We start from the raw sequence: 20321 nt of genomic DNA, 5'->3' as shown, positions 1-20321 counted from the left end.
CGCGACTTGGCTGCGCGCGGCTCTCAGTGGTCACGTGGGCGCCGCGCGCTCGGCCACGCCCCCATCGTCCTCCCGTTGGAAGGGAGGGCGGGACCCTGGTTCAGGTACCCGAGCGGCGGAGGATGGAGTTTCAGGTTTTGTTTTTGTTTCCTTTTCAGCTGCCACTACGGGTGTAGTTCGGAGTCTTGCACGAAGCAGGTTTACTGTATTTATGCAGACATTCCTAAAACCGATGCTCTACCTTGAGGGAAATAGGTATTTCCTTTGAGTTGAATGTCAGAGGCATTTTCCTACTCTAGTGAAGGAAGCTCAGTATCTGTAAAACAATTACTAATATTTCTCAATCGGGAGCCTGCCCTTTTATATAGCATTGAATGGCTGGAATTTGGCTGAACTCGTTTAGGTAGGTGTTTAAATGATAGGAACCTTTTCATAGAACGGACAAAGCAAATCTATGCAGACTAAACGGGAATATTGTGTGGCTTCCTAGAGGTCGGCTTTGGTCTGGGAGTGTGTAGGGTTTTTTTGTGTGTGTGTGTGTGGGTGGTGTTTTTTTGTTTTGTTTTGTGGTTGTTTGCTTTTCTAAACGTAAATTGAGGTGGTCACACTTGTAGATCAAATTCCTGGGAGCCTCAGTGTAGTGCTTCTCAAAGGCCAACCAGCTGTGTCAGCACCATCTGGGAGTTGCTTGGAAATACAAATTCTTGGGAGCCACTCAGACCTCCTGGATCAGAATCTCCCGGAGGGTCCCAGGAATTTGTATTTTAACAAACCCAAAGTGAGTCTAAACGTTTGTTAAAGTTAGTAAACCACTGTTCTAATGAATTTGACCAGTCAGAAGAAAATTTAGTCCTTCAGTTTTGCTCCTTCCAGAGTGATAAGTAGAAGAAAATGCAGGAAAGTGGGAGATGACTAAATTTGGTAAAGATCCATCTCTGTTTCCTTATAGGACCATCAGAAGTACTACCATGTTAAGGGGAGAAATTATTACACTCCAATCATAAAAACTTTTTATATGAATATTGTTTTAAATATCTGTGGCTTGCCTCCTAATTTCTTTTTTTTAAAATTGGCCTGTAACAGTATATTAGTTTCAGGTGTACAAAATGACTTGCTAACGGTGTATTTGTTTCAGGTGTACAACCTAATGTGAAACTGGCTCCTACTTTCCAAGTCACATTTCTTGTTTCCTTTGTTACTGTTTTCATTTAATCCTTAGTTTTCGAGATTAAGATTTTTATGTATCATTTCTGAGGAACATAAAAATGTGGTTTGTCAACCTTAAAAATAAAACAGCCAGTTATTTTGCCAGCAAAAATGGGTTTATTTGAGAATAGTAGAGGAATTTAATTCGGGACAAGCAAGCTATGGCAAAATCATAGGCAAATACACAGAACAAAAGAGAGAAACTCTAGTTTATAGAGGAAAAGGGGAAGTTGGGAAGGCTGTTGTAAATAAAAAGTCCATTGGAATAAACTGGGAGTTGGAAGTAGAATGGCTTTTTTGGCTGGGTTGTTGCCAGGGCAGAGGGAAAACTTCCTCTTACGGGGTAGTAAAGTTAATAGCAAAAGTAAAAAAAAAAAAAAAAAAAAGCAAATGGACTTGCAAGGTTAGGCTCTTCCTGTTGGGTCTGCAATTGACTAGGAGTGGTGGGGTGTGAGAGCTCCCCCTGCTGGCCTCTCAACTCTATTTTAGTGAGATTTCCTTTCATTCTCACAGATTTAGAAGGTATTTATCTAGTACAAAGGTTCCACATTTGTGGCTGCTGTAGGCTTGCCTATGTGGTTTGTTTAGTCCACAAGTCTATTTTTCCCTTTACTTGAATTAAGTCATTTCACATTTTAGAAAAATGATCTATCGTGAAAGATTGGGAAATCTGGCATTGAAATGATAAGCAACCCTCAAATACAATATCCTGAATAGCTAGAATTTTATCATTGAATATGTACTAGGTAATACAACACCACCAGATGGTGACACATGCTGTGAAGAAAACAAAAGCGTGAAAGGATCAAAATTGATGATGGCTGTTTTTTTAGACAGCATGGTCAGAGTCCGTTTCTCTGTGGGGAACATTTGACCAGAGTGAAGTTAGGGAGCCTCATTTGCTTGGAAGATTCTAAACTGAGATTTAGAGTCTGAGTGTTTTTGATGAGCTGATAGGGACATTGGCTCACAAAAATCTATTTGTATGAATTTAGTTTTTAGATAGGAGTATTCAAGAAAAAGGTAGGTGTGCAAGTATCCAAAAACAGAGGACGAGAAGATATTTGTTCCTCAACCTGGTGCCATGGGTTAGATTTTAACTTCCAGTATGGTACTTAATATTTTAGGGATCAGAGATCACTCTGAAAATTAGATGAAATCTGTGACCCCCCCCAAAGTACACATTGCATACAGTAGAAGCTCTTGCTAACCAGTGTCCACTTAACTAATGTTCTCAATAGCCTTTCTGAAATATGCCAGCTGATCCCTGGAAAATACTAAAGACTCACAGCTGGTAGCCTTCACTTTGGTTCACTCCTGCGTATCTGGTTCCACCAATTGAGTGGAATGCTTAGCAAGAGTAAGTTATGCTTGTTACCAATCTATTGATTTCCGTTGTACTCCTCATAATTATGTAATTAAATTACACAAATTGACAAAATTTGAGTCTGCAAAGAAAAAGAATTTGGGTTTTTTTAAGAGATTTATTTGAGAGAGAGAAAGTGCGCGCGCTCACTCTCACGCACAAGCAGGAGGGGCAGAGGGACAGAGAATCTGAAGCAAACTCCGTGTGAGTGTGGAGCCCATCAAGGGGCTTGATCTCAGGACCCCAAGATCACAACCTGTGCTTGGGGCTTACCTGACTGTGCCACCCAGGCACCCCAAGACTTGTTTTTATGAAAACCAAGAATGCTTTGGAAAGACAGCATAAAGATGAGTGCTGATAAAAATTGCTATTGAACTGGGTGTAGGCAAGGTGGTTATGAGAGACTAGAAAGACTTTTTCAAGCCCCAAATCTGGTAGGATTCTGCATTCGGTTTGATTTGTAAGAGTCTTTAACTTGTCTCTACTGTGAACAAATTAAAACTGAAAATCAAATGCAAAGCACTAGGCATATAGTTTAGGCAATAAAGACTGCCCAGAATTCCAGTCAGAGGGACCATACTCAAAAGAAAGGCCTTGGGGAAAGACTGGAGAAAAAATTGGTAAAAATAAAATTCTTAAGGTATATATATATAGATGAGGATGTAGGTTAGGCTTCTTGTGACAGACACCCAAAATAATAATGGTTTACTCCAGAGAAAAGTTTTTCTTTCACATAAAAGTGTTAATTAACATTCTTGTCTGTGGTAACAAAAATTATATAAATTATAATGACCCCAACACAATATAAATTTATTTTTCACTCGAAAAACAGTTCAAATGGATGATCCTGGTCATTGGGTAGCCCTCCTCTAAATGGCATCCAAGTTTTTCCATCTTGTAGTTCTACCATTATCATAACTTTCTGTGTCTTATCTAGAGAAATGGGAAAGAGGGAATGGAACCTGCATACTCACTCTTTTAAAGCCTTGGTCTGAAAATTCCATACATCATCTCTCACATTCTGTTGGCTACAACTCAATGACATGGCTACATCTAACTATTAGGGAGGCTGAGAAACGCAGCTTTCATTCTGGTAGTCTATTCAGCTAAAATCAGAGGGGCGCCTGCCTTCAGCTCAGGTCATGATCTCATGGATTCTGGGATTGAGCCCCGAGTCGGGCTCCTTGCTCAGTGGGGAGTCTGCTTCTTGCTCGAGTGTATGCTCTCTCCCTCTCTCTCAAATAAATTAAAGCTTACAAAAAATAAAATCAGAGTTTCTATTGCTGTAATAGTTACCTCTTGCTTCGTAACAAATCACCCCAAAATAATAATGGCTTAAAACAAGAAACATTTACTTCATGGTTTCTGTGGATCAGGAATCCGGATGTAGCTTAGCTGGGTCCTCTGGCTCTGGCTTGCTCAGAAGGCTGCAGTCAAGGTATTGGCCACAGCTCTATTTGGAGAGGGTTGCTTCCAAGCTCACTCAGTTGTCTGTCAGCAGCCTCAGAAGATCCACTTCCAAGTTCACTCACAAGGCCACTGGCAGCCATCGAGTCCTTGTTGGCTATTGCCAGAGAAACTGACTTCTTGCCATGTGGGCCTCTCCATAGGGCAGCTCATAATGTGGAAGCTGGAACAGAGCAGGAAGGGGAGAAAGCAAGAGAATGAACTAGATAGAAGCCAGAATCTTTTTGTAACCTAATCTCAGAAGTGATTTCTGTATTCTTTTTGTTAGAAGCAAGTCATAGGTCCAGCCCACATTCAGGGGAGTGGATTTCCCAAGGTGAGAACACCAGGAGGCAGAGATCAAAGGCAAAGAATTTAAATAAGTTAGCCAAGGGCACAAAACTTGTGAGAGTTAGAGGAAGAATTATGAGCTTTTTGTAGCTGGCTGGTGGGTAGATTGGCCCTCTGTGAGTGTTGGGCCCGTTTCCCCTGGGTCATCAGTGCTCACCAAGGACCCTCTGCAGGTCTCGGGTGTTCTCTCTGTGCAGCTGTCTCCTCTCTGGCACTCTGTCCATGAACTTGAACTGCCTTGGTATCTCCACACTCTTCACTCCATCTCCTCAGCTCCGGGAGCCAGCTGGCCTCCACCTTAGTTCTGTCCCTATCCCACATCCTAGAAACTCTCTCTGAGCAGAAAACTGGGGCAGTCACTGGACTCATTCGTTTTCTGTTTTTCAGGCAACACTGTCCTTTGTTACCTGACATCCCGTGTCTTGAAAGCCGTTCTTTGGTTGTTGTTTCAGGCAGAAGGGTAAATCTGGTCCCTCTTCCTCCATCTTGTCTACAAGCAAAAGTCAGAGCTCATGCTTTAAGCGATTCCTTGTATCATCTTCTACAGCATGTAGAAAAGTGCATAACATTTTTGAGAAATTTGTGGTCATCCTTATCGCCATCCTGGGACGGCAATCCCATGTTATGGGGCTACAGGCGGTAACTGAAGGAGTTTTTGTAAAGACTTCTGTGAATCACAGAGAACAGAAGCAAGGCCTCTTTAGGACCAGATGACAAAACAAGACACACAGTGAGGAGAGGGGCAGCCTCCTCATTTCTTCATGGAACACAGCCTCACTGCAGTCCAGTAAGGACTAGAGGGTATGCTATGTCATTTTAAACAATCTAGTCTATTTTCATCAAAAATGTGGGTGTGTATTGTTTAAAAACAATATATAATAGCTTATAAAGGAAAAAAAAAAGCTGTCTCTGCCTCTTAATCTTGCTCTGGCCAGGTAACTATTCTTTACAATTCCAGCTATATTTTATGCCATGTACCCATGTATTCAAACAAACCTTAATCATGCTTGCTGTGCCATTTAGGGATATCTATCTTTCTCACTTTGGAGCCTGGGATTAGGACTCTGAGCAAGAAACAATGTTTTTACAGAAAGCTGGCCATGTGTCTCCTGTTAAAAACCAAAATTCAACCGAGTAGATCTGAGGATCTATTTGGCTTTATCCAACCACTCATGAATCATGCAGCTCCCATCTAGCAAGTAGAGAGGAGCTCCAAGGAGGTGTACAAAATGGAAGTTTTATAGGCAGGAGGAGGGTGAAACAAGGAAGTTAAGAGTAGATTGTTTCAGGCAAGGTCTCCTTCCCTTAGGGGAAAGCAGGGGGTCTTCTGAGGCAGATCACCTCACTACTGCTGATGAGGAAATCCCAGACTGATTGGCTTCCAATTCCACTCCTGGGAGGCTGAAACTGAAGTTTAGTTAGGAAGTCCTGGTGGGGCTTAGCAAAAGTGACTCCATTTTGGGTCTGTTGTTTCTTTTTAGCACTCCCTCAGATGGGTTCCATAACAACAGCAGAACATAGGATCATTCACACGCACCAATGAGGCACACCCATGCGTTTCCAGAAATAACAAAGGGAGAGATTTTGTCTGAGACTGTGGGTGAAGGAGCAATCGGTCTGTGGCATTTGAACTGTTTAGTGTTGATGTGTTGTCATTCATAACTGTGGGCTGGTGGGTCCTGAGGAAATTTGAGTTATAAATAAAAAATATATGCTGGAATAGAATAGTGCACAGATAGGATATTGACTTTCTCTAAGGAACTCCAAGCAGCTTCAGAGGTCAAGTTAAGACTTGAAGGGGAAATGGGAGTTCACTAGTGTCAGGTGATTGGTAGGACTGGAAGAGCAGGGAGTTGTCTGTACTGTGGGTGACAACATCGAAGAGCATAGCACGTTCTGGAACGTGACCATGGTACTATAAACGCTCAAGTTGAAAATTATCTTATAAACGAGGCCTTGAAGGATGGACTGATGAATGAGTTCTATTTGTTGGAATTCTTTTGAAGCCTGGGATGAATTTCTTTATGGGAGAATTTAATTAGCATCTGCCAAGCTTCTGGGGATTCTACTAATCCAAGATCTCTCTAACTTAAATTCTCACTTTGAGGTCTTTAATACTCCCAAGACAACAAGAATTTGGCCCGAGGGCTGGCTTTCAGCTCTAAATTCCCCCTTTTTTTATTTTTTAAGATTTTACTTTTAAGTGATCTCTACCTCCAACGTAGGGCTCAAACCTACAACCCTGAGACTGAGAGTTGCACGCTCTACTGACTGAGCCAGCCAGGTGCTCCTCAGTTCTAAATTCTTGTCTGTGATTTCCTCCCTTTGCTCAGCAACAACATTTGAATTTATTTATTGACTCCTATAGTCCCCTGGAGCCAGCAGTGGAAATTTTTTAGTGATGAACTTTATCCAGACACCTAGGTCACCAAATAATCAGAAACAGAATGAAAACCATCTTGCTGATGAAAGAGGTTAGCATTTTATTTACGGGCATCTTACCTGCTGAGAAAATGATTTCCAAATTTCTGTGCTTTATAAAATTTGAAGAAAGGGAAGAACATGGAAAAGGCTAGTCCAAATGACCGAGAGCTGGACTTTCCCAAACGTCTTTTATCTGCTTACTGCTTTGCTTATCACCAGTGGACTTTGAATGCCAGAGCTAATTTATTCTGATCCCAAGGTTAGGGTCAAGAACAATTGTTTTGAAGACTTGGGTCCAGTGCGGGATGGTTACACATAAAGTTTGTAACTTTGGGGATTCGTTCCTCCTCTGTAAAACGCAGAACGCTAATCCATCCTGTACCTAGTAGTTTGCTAGGGCTACCATAACAAAGTACCACGAACCGGGCGGCTTAACCGAAATTTATTGTCTAACAGCTTCCGGAGGCTGAAAGTCCAAAATCAAGGTGCCGGCAGGTCCCCCTGAAATGTTTAGGGAAGAATCCTTCCTTGCCTCTTCCTAGTTGGAAGTAATGGCTCTCAGTCCTTGCTTTTCCTTGCCTTGCAATTGCCTTACCTCAGCCTCTGCCTCTGTCAGTTACGTGGTGTTCTCCCTATGTGTATGTCCAAATTTCTCTTATTAAGGACAGCGGTTACTTGGTGGGGTTAGGTATTAGGGCACATACTATGCCAGTAGGACCTGATTTTCATTAACTGATTATTTCCACAACAATGCTATTTCCAAATAAGATTACATCCTGAAACACTGGGAACTAGAACTCCAACATCACTTTTTGTGGAATTCAGTTCAATTCATAACAACTATCTTCTAGGTTCCTCCCTTCTCTAGTGGGAACTAGTGTTCCTCAAAATACGTCATAGGTACTGTATATACTTTCGTTATAGCACTTATCCTTGTTTTAAAGGCTGCTAACCTTTTTAAAAAAAATCCAGTATAATTAACATTCAGTGTTATATTAGTTGTACAATATTAGTTATATTAGGTTACAATATAGTGATTCAATAATTCTAAATGTTATTCAGCAATATATATGTACTCCAAATCCACTTTCCCTATTTCCCCATCCCCCCGCCCACCTTCCCTCTGGTAATCATCTGTTTGTTCTCTGTAGTTAAGACTCTGTTTTTTGGTTTATTTCTTTTTAAATTTGTCAGTTTTGTTTCTTAAATTTCACATATGAGTGAAATTATATGGTATTTGTCTTTCTCTGACTTACTCCACTTAGCATTATACCCTTTAGATCCATACATGTTGTTGCAAATGGTAGGATTTCATTCCTTTTTATGGATGAATAATATTCCACTGTGTGTGTGTGTGTGTGTGTGTGTGTGTGTGTGTGTGTGACATCTCTTTTTTTTTTAAGATTTTATTTATTTGACAGAGAGAGCACAAGCAGGGGGAGCGGGAGAAGGAGAAGCAGACTCCCCACTGAGCAGGGAGCCCGATGTGGGGCTTGATCCCAGCACCCTGGGATCATGACCTGAGCTGAAGACAGATGCCTGACCAACTGAGCCACCCAAGTGCCCCTACATACGATCTTCTTTATCTATTCATCTACCGATGGACACTTGGACTGCTTCTATAATTTGCCTGTTGTAAATAATACAATAAATATAAGGGTACCTATATCTTTTCAATTTGGTGTATTCTTATTCTTTGATTAAATACCCAGTAGTGGAATCCTGGATCATATGGTAACTCTCTTTTTCACTTTTTGGGGAACCTCCTCCATACTGTCTTCCACAGTGGCTGTACCAGTTTGCATTCCCACTGACAGTACGCAAGGGTTCCTTTTTCTCCACATCCTCACCAACACTTGTTGTTTCTTATATATTTGATGTTAGCCATTCTGACAGGTGTGAGGTGATATCTCATTGTGGTTTGATTTGCATTTCCCTGATGATGAGTGCTGTTGAGTACCATCTCATGTGTCTGTTGTCCATCTGGATGTCTTCTTTGGAAAAATATCTATTCATATCTTCTGCCCATTTTTAAACTGGATTTTTTTTTTAGTATTGAGGTGTATCAGTTCTTTATATATTTTGAACACTACCCTTTTATTGGCTGTGTCATGGGCAAATACCTTTTGCCATTCAGTAGGTTGTCTTTTTGCTTTGATTCTTTCCTTTGCTGTGTAGAAGCTTTTTATTTTGATGTAGTCCCCCCAATAGTTTATTTTTGGTTTTATTTCCCTTGCCTCAAGAGCTATATCTAGAAGTTGCTATGGCCAGTGTCAGAGAAATTACTGCCTGTGCTCTCTTCTAGGAATTTTATGGTTTCAGTTCTCACATTTAAATCTTTAATCTGTTTTGAGTTTATTTTTGCGTATGGTGTAAGAAAGCAATTTTTTAAAATTTCCTCTTTGATTTTTTGGTTGACCCATTCATTGTTTAGTAACATGTTGTTTAACCTCCATGTATTTGTTATTCCAGGTTTTTTCTTGTGGTTGATTTCTAGTTTCGTAGCATTGTGGTCAGAGAAGATGCATGGTATGACTTCAGTTTTTTTGAATTTGTTGAGACTTGTTTTGTGATCTGTTCTGGAGAATATTCCATGTGTGCTTGAAAAAGAATGTGTATTTTGCTCTTTTAGGATGGAATATTCTGAATATATCTGTTAGATCCATCGGGTCCAATATGTCATTCAAAGCCACTATTTTCTTGTTGATTTTCTGTTTGGATGATCTATCCATTGGTGTAAGTGGGGCGTTAATGTCCCCTATGATTATTGTATTACTATCAATTACTTCCTTTATGTTTATCATTAGATGCTTTATATATTTGGGTGCTCCCATGTTCAGTGCATAAATACTTACAATTATTATATTTTCTTGTTTGTTCATTTTGATTATGCAGTGTCCTTCTTTGTCTCTTGTTACAGTCTTTATTCTAAAGTCTATGTTGTCTCATGTAAGTATTTCTACCCCAGCCTTCTTTTCACTTCCATTTGCATGATACTTTTTCATCCCTTCACTTTCAATCTGCATGTACTTTTAGGTCTGAAATGAGACCCTTGTAAGCAGCATATAGATGGGTCTTACCTTTTTATCCACTCTGTCACCCTGTGTCTTTTGATTGGAGCATTTGGTCCATTTACACTTAAAGTACTTATTGATAGGTATGTGTATATTGCCATTTTATTACTTGTCTTATAGTTGTTTTTGTAGTTCTTCTCTGTTCCTTCTCTTGCTCTCTTCTCTTACAATTAGTTCACTTTCTTAGGGTTATACTTGGATTCCTTTTTTTTTTTTTTGCATATTTATTAGCATTTTTTTGATTTTTGGTTACCGTTGGGTTTATATTTAATATTTTCTGCATATAGCAGCCTATATTAAGTTGAGGGTCACTTAAATTTGAACCTATTCTAAAAGCATTAAATTTTTACTCCTCCAACCCCCCCTGAAATTTTAGGCATATGGTGTCATACTTTACATCCTTTTATTTTGTGAATCCCTTGACTGATTGTTATAGATATACTTAATTTTGCTGCCTTTCTGCTTTCCTTACTCTCACGTACGGTCTTTCCTTTCCACCACAAGAGTCCCCTTTAACATTTCTTGTAAGGCTGGTTTAGTGGTGATGAATTCCTTCAACTTTTATTTGTCTGGGAAACTTTATCTCTCCTTCTATTCTGAATGGTAGCCTTGCCAGACAGAGTATTCTTGGTTGCAGGTTTGGTTTTGTTTTGTTTTGTTTCTTTTAGCACTTTGAATATATCTTGCCACTTTCTTCTGGTTTGCATAGTTTCTGTGAGAAATCAGCTCATAGTCTTATGGGGTTTCTGTAGTGTGTAGCTATTTTTTTCTTGCTGCTTAAAAATTCATTACTGCTTTTTGCTATGTGTCTTGGTATGAACATCCTTGGTTTGATTTTGTTGGGAGCTCTCAGTGCTTCCTGGATCTGGATTTCTGTTTCCTTCCCCAGGTTTGGGTAGTTTTCAGCTATTATTTCTTCAAATGAATTTTCTGCCCTCATGTTCTCTCTCTTCTCTTGCTGAGATCCCTATAATGTGAATGTTATTATGCTTGATGGTGCTGCTGAGTTCCCTAAGTCTATTTTCATTTTGTATCATTCTTGTTTCTCTCTCCCATTCAACTTGATTGCTTTCCATTACTCTGTTCTCGGGGTTGCTGATACATTTTTCTGCTTCCTCTAGTCTACTATTTATTCCATCTAGTGTATTTTTAATTTCGGTGTTGTTGAGTTCTTCATCTGTGATTGGTTCTTTTTTTATGATTTCTGTCTTTGTTGAGGGTCTCACTCTACTCTTTTGTCAAGTCCAGTGAGTATCTTTACGACCATTCCTTTAAATTCTCTATCAGGCATATGGCTTATCTCCATTTTGTTTAGCTCTCTTGCTGTGACTTTGTCCTGGTCTTTCATTTGGGACATCCTCTTCTGTCTCTTCATTTTGTCTAACTCTCCATATGTTTCTGTGTGTTAGGAAAGTCGTGAATGTCTTCTGTTCTTGAGAGTGGTCGCCTTATAAAGAAGAGGTCCTGTAATGCAGTGTCCCCTGTTCACCAGAACCCAACACTTCAGGGGCATTTTCTGTGTGTGTTGCATGGGCCCTACTGTTATGGCTGAGCTTCTTTTCCCTATGGTCCAGTTGGCTATAATAGCTCTCTCTGCCTGTTGTGGGCATGGTTTGGTCCCTGTGTTGTTAGTGGGCCAGTCTGGGGTCACCCTAGACTTGAGTTGAGTCAGACCAGGCATTTGCCAGAGCTGTGTTAGCACCAAACTGCAGGGCACTCTCCCTGTGTTGTCTCCTGAGAAGCTTTCATTGGTGGGATTGCGCCTATAGTCAGACCAGATATCTGGGGCTGCAGTCAGACTGGTGTGTGTGGTTATCTTCCCTCTCTGGGGCAGGGGTCACTCTAGGGTGGTGCTGGCCCCCGATGGGGCTGTTTGTACACTGGCAGTCTGTGGCACGGTTTTGGATAGACTCCTGCCAAGGGTGTGTTAGAGCAAGTATGTCTGCAGGAGAATGCTGGGGTGGGAGTGTGCCAGTCCACTGTGGGAGCAGAACTGCAGCCACCCTGGAAAACTTCTGCCCAGGCCAGGATGGGGGGGGTGGGTCCACAGGAGAGCACAGGGGTGGGGTGTACTGTTAGCAAGCTAGGTGGAGAATATTCACTCTGAGCTGGTTCCCACAGGTATCCATGTATTTAAGCTGGAGGATAGGGGAAGGAAATGGTGCCCAACCACTCTTTTGTTCTTGGAGAAGTCTCTCAAAGATCCCTGCACATGCTCTGAGATTAGTAAATAAATCTCCCCATATTCCCCAGGCATTTTTCCAACTACTGCTTCTATGCTGTATCTCAGCAGGGCTGTTTGTTGTACTTTTTAAGGGCAGGGACTCCATTTTCTATCACTCTCTCAGCTCTTTCAGAGCCAGGCTTGCTGATTTTTAAAGTTCTAGGTGTTAAGCCCCACTGATTATAAGAACTCATGAGTTCAATGCTTTGACCCACGATTTTAAAGAAATGAGCTTGATATTTTACTTCTGTGGGATCTCCAGTGTGGTCTGAAGCAGCTAGCCTACCCATACAGTTATTATAGTCCTCATCTCCACCTTAGTTTCTATTGCTTCAACTATGGGTAATGATTTTTAATATTGTTATTTTTCACTGAATTCCATGGATTACTAATGTCATATTCTACTAGGAAGGTCATCCCTGATTACATGTGTAACCAGGAAAGAAAACCAATTCTTCATGATGTTCAAGTCTTAAGGATCTGTTTGTTGGAACCCATACTGACCTCAAACTCTTTATCAGTTAGGATTCAGATGGGAAATCAGGAAACAGATATTTGACAAGAAGGGATTTAATACATGTATTTAGATGCCCGAAAAATTACAGGAAGACCTGGAAGGAGTGAAGGTCAGGGAGAATGGCTGTGAGCTTACAGAAAAGTAGACTGTAGAAGCACAGGAAGCTGTCATAGATGATATCAGGTACCTACAGTACTGCAACAGGAAATTCACAGAACAGCTTCCTGGAAGCCAACCTTATATCTGCCCTCTGCCTACAAGTCTACCTGCCAGGGCTGGTAAATAATGGCTTTCCCATCTCTTCTGTTCTTTACATGTCCTACAAGTGCCTTACACTGGCCAATTCTAAACCCCACCCTAGAAAGAGATTCTTGGGAATGTAATGAATATGCTTCCAAATTTTATAGGAAAAGTGATGATTTCTCCATCAACAAAGCACATTCAACTGCTAGGGAATATTAGAGGCAAGAAGGAGAAGAAAGATTCTAAAACATGCTCAGAGGCCTTTGAACTAACAACATAAAAGATGAAGGAAATGGTCCTCAGTTGACAGCAGACAATCCAGCACACTGCATAAATAGTTCCCAAAATATTCCATGGGATGCTGGCGCTATGATGTGATTTGTCAATAAAGGATTTTGTAGCCAAATACATTTGGAAAAAAAAAATCCTAAAACACTAATTCATTCTTAGAGAGTTACAGGATGTATAGTTATATTAAAGAATCTGAGAAAACCTGCATCCTTTTGAATCCATGGAATTCAGAAACCATCCTTTTGCCTAATCCAGCATTCCTCAATATTGTTAACTACTCTGGTTTCCCCCCAGGTATCTGTAGAACATTCTGAAAAACATACTTAGGGAAAGGCCAACAATGAACCATTTCTTTGGTTAGTTTTGTTGGCTTGTGTTAGGTCACCATTGACTAAGAATGTTAGAGTGAAATAGGAAATTGCAAATATAGAAATCCTAAGCCACCATATTTGAAGTAGGCTGAAGCAGTATTAAAAACATGTAGCAGAAAGACTTATTCATATTGCAACAATTTGTATGCACGAAGTAATATGGTGGGATATGTATGCCTGTCTGCAAGCAAAAGTTGAAGGAGCTCTTTACATTCTCTGAGGCATAAGAAACACTATTATACATGGCATCAACATTTTCTAGACAAAGAGTGTTGTATAATGTTGTATAAAACAATGGGAATATCTGAAAAGCATTCCTCCCGATCAAGGGATGGATACTAGTTCAATGTGTTTCATTACTTGCTACCAAAAAGTAATAGCTAATACAAAATCAATACTTGAGATGGGCCATATAATATAGAGCTGAATCTAAGTGAAAGAAGCTAAACACAAGTGGTCACATATTGTAGATTTCATTTATATAAAATATAAAAGTAAAGTTTATATAAAATAAAAGTCCACAGAGACAAAGCAGATGAGCAGTTGCCAGGGGCTACAAGAAGGAGAAAATAGGGGGGACTACTTGGTGGGTAGGAGGTCCCTTTTGGGGTGATAGAAGTGTTTTTGGAACTAGGTAAAAGTGATGGTTGCACAGTGTTGTGAATGTACTAAATGTCACTGAATTGTACACTTAAAATGGTTAATCTTATATGAATTTTATGTTGATTTTTAAGAAAAAAATACAAAACTGATCAAGTCAAAGTGGGATGAGAGGAATGCAAGGAAGAACCCTCCATCCAAGGTAGGAAAGCTATCAGAGTTTGTTTTATGCCCAGAAGTTAGTTAAAACATTGTCGTCTTTTCTTGGTGGTTCTAGACTATCCGCCAAGCTGGAGCACTTGGTGATGTGCTAGTGAAGTAACATGGTGCTGGAATGCTAGCTCTTTCTTTCAGTCTATAGTAAACACCCAAGAGAGAGACAGAGATGAGTGACTGATATGTTGAGAAAGTTGCAGACTAAGCATATAGGCAACAGCAGTACGAGTATTTAATTTCGATAAGGAAGACGTTTCTGCTCATAATGATTGATCTGAGGTTGCTGGCTAAGAATCAGGAAAACAAGTATCTTATTGAATTTCAGCAGTAAATTGTGACACCCTAAAATTAGCATGCTGATTGTAAGTAAACTATGGGATATTAGTAAACTGGAAAAGGGACATCCATGTGTATTAATGATCTATTGCTGCTGTGTACTCACAGCCCCTGACCACCCTGCCCATTGCACCCAGCCCCCACCCATCATTCATTGAAGCAATCATTGCTCTGCAGCTGGCACGGGACTTTCTGCCTTCTTTTATTTTTATTTTTTTAATTAAAGATTTTATTTATTTGTCAGAGAGAGAGAGAGAGAATGAGTGCACAAGCAGGGGGAGTGGCAAGCAGAGGAAGAAGGCGGCTCCCTGCTGAGCAAGGAGCCCGATGCAGGACTTGATCCTAGGACTCTGGGATCATGACCTGAGCCAAAGGCAGACGCTCAGCTGACTGAGCCACCCAGGTGTCCCTCTGCCTTCTCTAGAATTTTATTTACCTCCTCTAGCTTATACCTATTTGAGGAAATTTTAGTGGTGTATTAAAGATTACAATATACATCTTTAACTTATTATGGCTTATTTTTAAATAGTATTATACTATGTTGTAAGCAATCTAAGAACCTTACAACAATGTGATTTTATTTCACACCCCTTTTACATATTTCACTCTGTTGTGTATTTTACTTCTACATGTGCTATAAACACCATAAAACGCTATTGTTTGTGCTTTAAATAATCCATGGTCTTTTTTTTTTTTTTAACTCTTTGAATATTGATGCCAGTATAGTTAACATACAATGTTATATTAGTTTCAGGTGTACAATAGAGTGATTCAACAATTCCATATATTACTCAATGCTCAATAATAGAAGTATACTCTTGGGGCACCTGGGTGGCTCAGTTGGTTAAGTGTGCAACTCTTGGTTTCAGCTCAGGTCATAATCTCAGGGTTGTGAGATTGAGCCCTGTGTGGGCTCCTGTTCAGTGGGGAGTCTGCTTCTCTGTCTTCCTCCTTCTGCCTGCCCCCCACTCGTGCACACTCTCTCAAAAAGTAAATGAATATTTTTTAAAAAGAGGTGTACTCTTAATCCCCTTCACCTTATTTCATCCTTCCCCCCACTACCCACCACCCCTCTGGTAACCATCTGTTTGTTCTCTATAGTTGAGAATCTATTTTTTGGCTTATCTCCCCTTGGTTCATTTGTTTTGTTTCTAAAATTCCACATGAGTGAAATCATATGGCATTTATCTTTCTCTGACTTATTTTGCTCAGCATTATACTCTCTAACTTCATCCATGTTGTCGCAAAAGGCAAGATTTCAGTCTTTTTATGGCTGAATAATATTCCATTGTGTATGTACACCACATCTTTTTTATCCATTCATCAATTGATGGACACTTGGTCGGCTTCCATAGTTTGGCTATTGTAAATAATACTGCAGTAAACATAGTGGAGCATATATCCTTTTGAATTAGTGTTTTCATATTCTTTGGGCAAATGCCCAGTAGTGGAATTACTGGATCATATGGTAATTCTATCTTTAATTTTTTGGGGGACCTCCATACTGTTTTCCAGAGTGGCTGTACCAGTTTGCATTCCCACCAACAGTGCATGAGGGTTCCGTTTACTCCACATCCTTGTGAACACCTGTTGTTTCTTGTGTTTTTTATTTTAGTCATTTAGCAGGTGTGAGGTGATACCTCATTGTAGTTTTGATTTGTATTTCCCTGATGCTGAGTGATGTTGAGCATCTTTTCATGTGTCTGTTGGCCATCTGGAGGTCTTCTTTGGAGAAATGACTGTTTATGTCTTCTGCCCATCTTTTAATTGAATTATTTGATTTTTGGTGTTGAGTTGTATAGTTCTTCATATATTTTGGGACTAGCCCTTTATCAGAAGCAAAGATAAACTATTAGGACTACGTTACAATATTTGCCGAGTATCTTCTCCTATTTGGTAGGCTGTCTTTTTGTTTTGTTGTTGTTTCCTTTGCCGTGCAGGAACTTTTTTATTGTGATGTAATCCTAATAGTTTATTTTTGCTTTTGTTTTCTTTGCCTGAGCAGACATAGCTAGAAAAATGTTGCTGTGGCCAATGTCAGAGAAATTACTGCCTGTGCTCTCTTCTGGGATTTTTATGGTTTCAGGACTCACTTTAGGTCTTTAATACATTTTGAGTTTATTTTTGTGTATGATATAAGAAAGTGATCCAGTTTCATTCTTTTGCATGTTGCTGTCCAGTTTTCCCAGCATCGTTTGTGGAAGAGACTCTTTCTCCCATTGCATATTCTTGCCTCCTTGGTCAAAGATTAATTAACCATATAATCATGGGTTTATTTCTGTGCTTTCTATTCTGTTCCATTGATCTGTGTGTCTGTTTTTGTGCCAGTTCCATACTGTTTTCATTATTACAGTTTTGTAGTGTATCTTGAAATCTGGAGTTGTGATTCCGCCAGCTTTTTTTTTTTTTTCTTTTTCATGATTGCTTTGGTTATTTGGGGTCTTTTGTGGTTCCATACAAGTTTTAGGATTATTTATTTTAATTCTGTGAAAAATGCTGTTGGTATTTTGATAGGAATTGCATTAAGTCTATAGATTGCTTTGGGTAGTATGGATATTTTAACAACATTTGTTCTCCCAATCTGTGAACATGGAATGTCTTTCCATTTGTTTTTGTTGTCTTCAATTTCTTTCATCAGTGTTTTATGGTTTTTCAGGGTATAGGTTTTTCACCTCCTTGGTTATGTTTATTCCTAGGTATTTTATTATTTTGCTGCAATTATAAAATGGATTGTTTTCTTAATTTCTCTGCTGCTTCATTATTAGTGTATAGAAATGCAACAGACTTCTGTATATTGATTTTGTATCCTATGACCTTATTGAATTCATTTATCAGTTCTAGTAGGTTTTTTTTTTTTTTTTTGATGAGTCTTTAGGGTTTTCTACTTAAAGTGTCATGTGTTCTGCAAGTAGTGAGTTTTACTTCTTCCTTACCAATTTGGATGCTACCTATCTATCATCTATTTATTTATTTCAGTACTATGCTGAATGAAAGTGAGAGTGGATATCCTTTTCTTGTTCCTGACTTATTGAAATGAACATATGGTTCTTATCCTTTCTTGTATTGATGTGATGTATCATGTTGATTGATTTACAAATATTGAACCATCTAGGCATACTGGGAATAAATCCCACTTGATCATGGTGAATGATTTTGTTAATGTACCATTAGATTTGGTTTGCTAGTATTTTGTTGAAGAGTTTTGCATCTATATTCATTGGAGATAGTGGCCTGTAGTTTTCTTTTTTTTGTGGTGTCTTTATCTGGTTTTGGTATCAGGGTGATACTAGCCTCATAAAATGAATTTGAGAATAGATACTAACTTTTCTTTAAATATTGGGTAGAATTACCCGTGAAGCCATCTGGTTCTGGACTTTTTTTTTTTTTTTTAAGATTTTATTTATTTGTCAGAGAGAGAGCAAGCATAAGCAGGGAGAGTGGCAGGCAGAGGGAGAAGCAGGCTCCCTGCTGAGCAAGGAGCCCAACGCGAGACTTGATCCCAGGATCCTGGGATCACAACCCAAGCGAAAGGCAGACGCCTAGCCGACTGAGCCACCCAGGTGTCCTTGGTCCTGGACTTTTGTTTGTTGGGCGTTTTTTTGATTAGTGATTCACTTTCATTGCTGATAATTCATCTGTTTAAATTTCCTATTTCTTCCTAATTCAGTTTTGGGAGGTTATAGTTTTCTAGGAATTTATCCATATCTTGTCGGTTGTCCAATTTGTTGGCATATAATTTTTCATAATACTCTCTTAAAATCCTTTGTATTTCTGTGGTGTTGATTGTTATTTCTCCTCCTTCATTTCTGATTTTGCTTGAGTTCTCTCTCTCTCTCTCTCTTTCTCTCTCGATGAGTCTGGCTAGAGGTTTATCGATTGTTTTGACCTTTCAAAGAACCTGCTCCTGGTTTCATTTATCTGTTCTATTGGTTTTTTTGTTTCTCTTTCATTAATTTCTACTCTAATCTTGATTATTTCCTTCCTTCTACTGGTTTTGGGCTTTGTTCTTCTTTTTCTAGATCCTTTATGTGTAAAGGTAGGTTGTTTATTTGAGATTTTTCTTCTTGAGGTAGGCCTGTACTGCTAAAACTTCCCACTTAGAACAGCTTTTGTTGCATCCCAAAATTTTGGACAATTGTTTTCATTTTCATTTGTCTCCATGTATTTTTTTATTTCCTCTTTGATTTCATGGTTGAGCCATTCATTGTTTAGTAGCATGTATTTGTGTTATTCCACATTTTTTCTTGTCGTTGGTTTCTATTTTCATAGCATTGTGGTCAGAGAAGATGCATGGTATGACTTCAGTCTTTTTAAATTTTGTTGAGACTTGTTTTGTGGACTAATATGTGATCTTTTCTGGAGAATGTTCGAGAATGTTCACTTGAAAAGAATGTGTATTCCCGTTTTAGGATGGAATGATCTGAATATATCTGTTAAATACATCTGGTCCAAAATGTCATTAAAAGTTACTGTTTCCTTATTGATTTTCTGTTTGGATGATCTGTCCATTATTGTAAGTGGAGTGTTAATGTCCCCTCCTATATTGTTTTACTATCAGTTACTTCCATTATGTTTGTTATTAACTGCTTTAAGTATATGGGTCCACCCATGTTGGGTACAGATATATTTACAATTGTTATATCTTCTTGTTGGATTGTTCCATTTATTATTCTATTGTGTCCTTGGTCTCTTGTTGCTGTCTTTGTTTTAAAGTCTATTTTGTCTGATACCAGTGTTTCTACCCTGGCATTCTTTTCACATCTGTTTTCATGATAAATGCTTCTCCATCCTTTCACTTTCAATCTGCGTGCATCTCTGCGTGCGTCTCTTTGTAGGGAGCGTATAGATGGATCTTGCTTTTTTATCCACTCTGTCACCCTGTGTCTTTTGATTGGAGCATTTAGTCCGTTTACATTCAAAGTAATTATTTATAGGTAGGTATTTATTGCCATGTTGTTACTTGTTTTATGGTTGTTTTTGTAGTTCTCTTCCTTTCTTCCCTGTTCTCTTCTCTCCCGATTAGTTGGCTTTTTAGTGATATACTTGGATTCCTTTCTCCCTATTTTTTTCATATCTACTACTGGTTTCTGATTTGCGGTTACCACTCAGTTTGTATATAAAAATCTTCTACACAGAGCCGTCTATACTAAGTTGATGGTTGCTTAACTCCTCCCCCTGCCAATGTTTTAGGTGTATGGTGTCATACTTTACATCCTTTCATTTTGAGTCCTTTGACTGAGTTTTTACAGATATGCTTATTTTTACTGCTTTTGTGCTTTCCTTATTCTTACTTATAGCCTTTACTTTCCACTTGAAGTATCTCCTTTAACATTTCTTGTAGGGCTAGTTTATTGGTCATGAATTCCTTTAACTTCCATTTGCCTGGGAAATTCTTTCTCTCTCCTTCTATTCTGAATGATAGCCTTGCTGGATAGAGTGTTCTTGGTTGCAGATATTTTCCTTTCAGCACTTTGAATATATTATGCCAATCCCTTCTGGCCTGCAAAATGTCTGCTAAAAAATAAAATGGTAGCCTTAAGGAGTTTCCCTTGTATGTAACTGTTTTCTTTTCTATTTCTGATTAAAAACTCTCTTTATCATTACTTTTTGCCATTTTCATTACTGTGTGTCTTGGTGTGGACCTCCTTGGGCTGAT

General features: G+C 39.1%; 1 long non-coding RNA gene across 3 annotated transcripts in view; it reads left to right on the top strand.

Annotated features, from left to right (window-relative positions):
* Positions 1 to 101: 101 nt before the first annotated feature.
* Positions 102 to 20321, top strand: part of LOC141374546 (uncharacterized) — a 55676-nt gene continuing 35456 nt past the window's right edge. Inside the window, exons 1-2 of one of the 3 annotated variants that reach the window (XR_012381536.1) lie at positions 102 to 403; positions 8219 to 8461. This is a non-coding gene — a long non-coding RNA (uncharacterized lncRNA). Of the gene's footprint in view, positions 404 to 8214; positions 8462 to 20321 lie in introns of those variants that run through there. The other 2 variants (XR_012381537.1, XR_012381535.1) reach the window with 2 other exon arrangements.

This window comes from Callorhinus ursinus, unplaced genomic scaffold (genome assembly GCF_003265705.2).
Source record: "Callorhinus ursinus isolate GAN/ISIS: 27379988/994484 unplaced genomic scaffold, GSC_fseal_2.0 scaffold19, whole genome shotgun sequence".
In the NCBI taxonomy this organism is placed as follows: Eukaryota; Metazoa; Chordata; class Mammalia; order Carnivora; family Otariidae; genus Callorhinus; species Callorhinus ursinus.
Note: the sequence above shows the minus strand (reverse complement) of the source record. Positions and strands in the feature narration are given on the sequence as shown.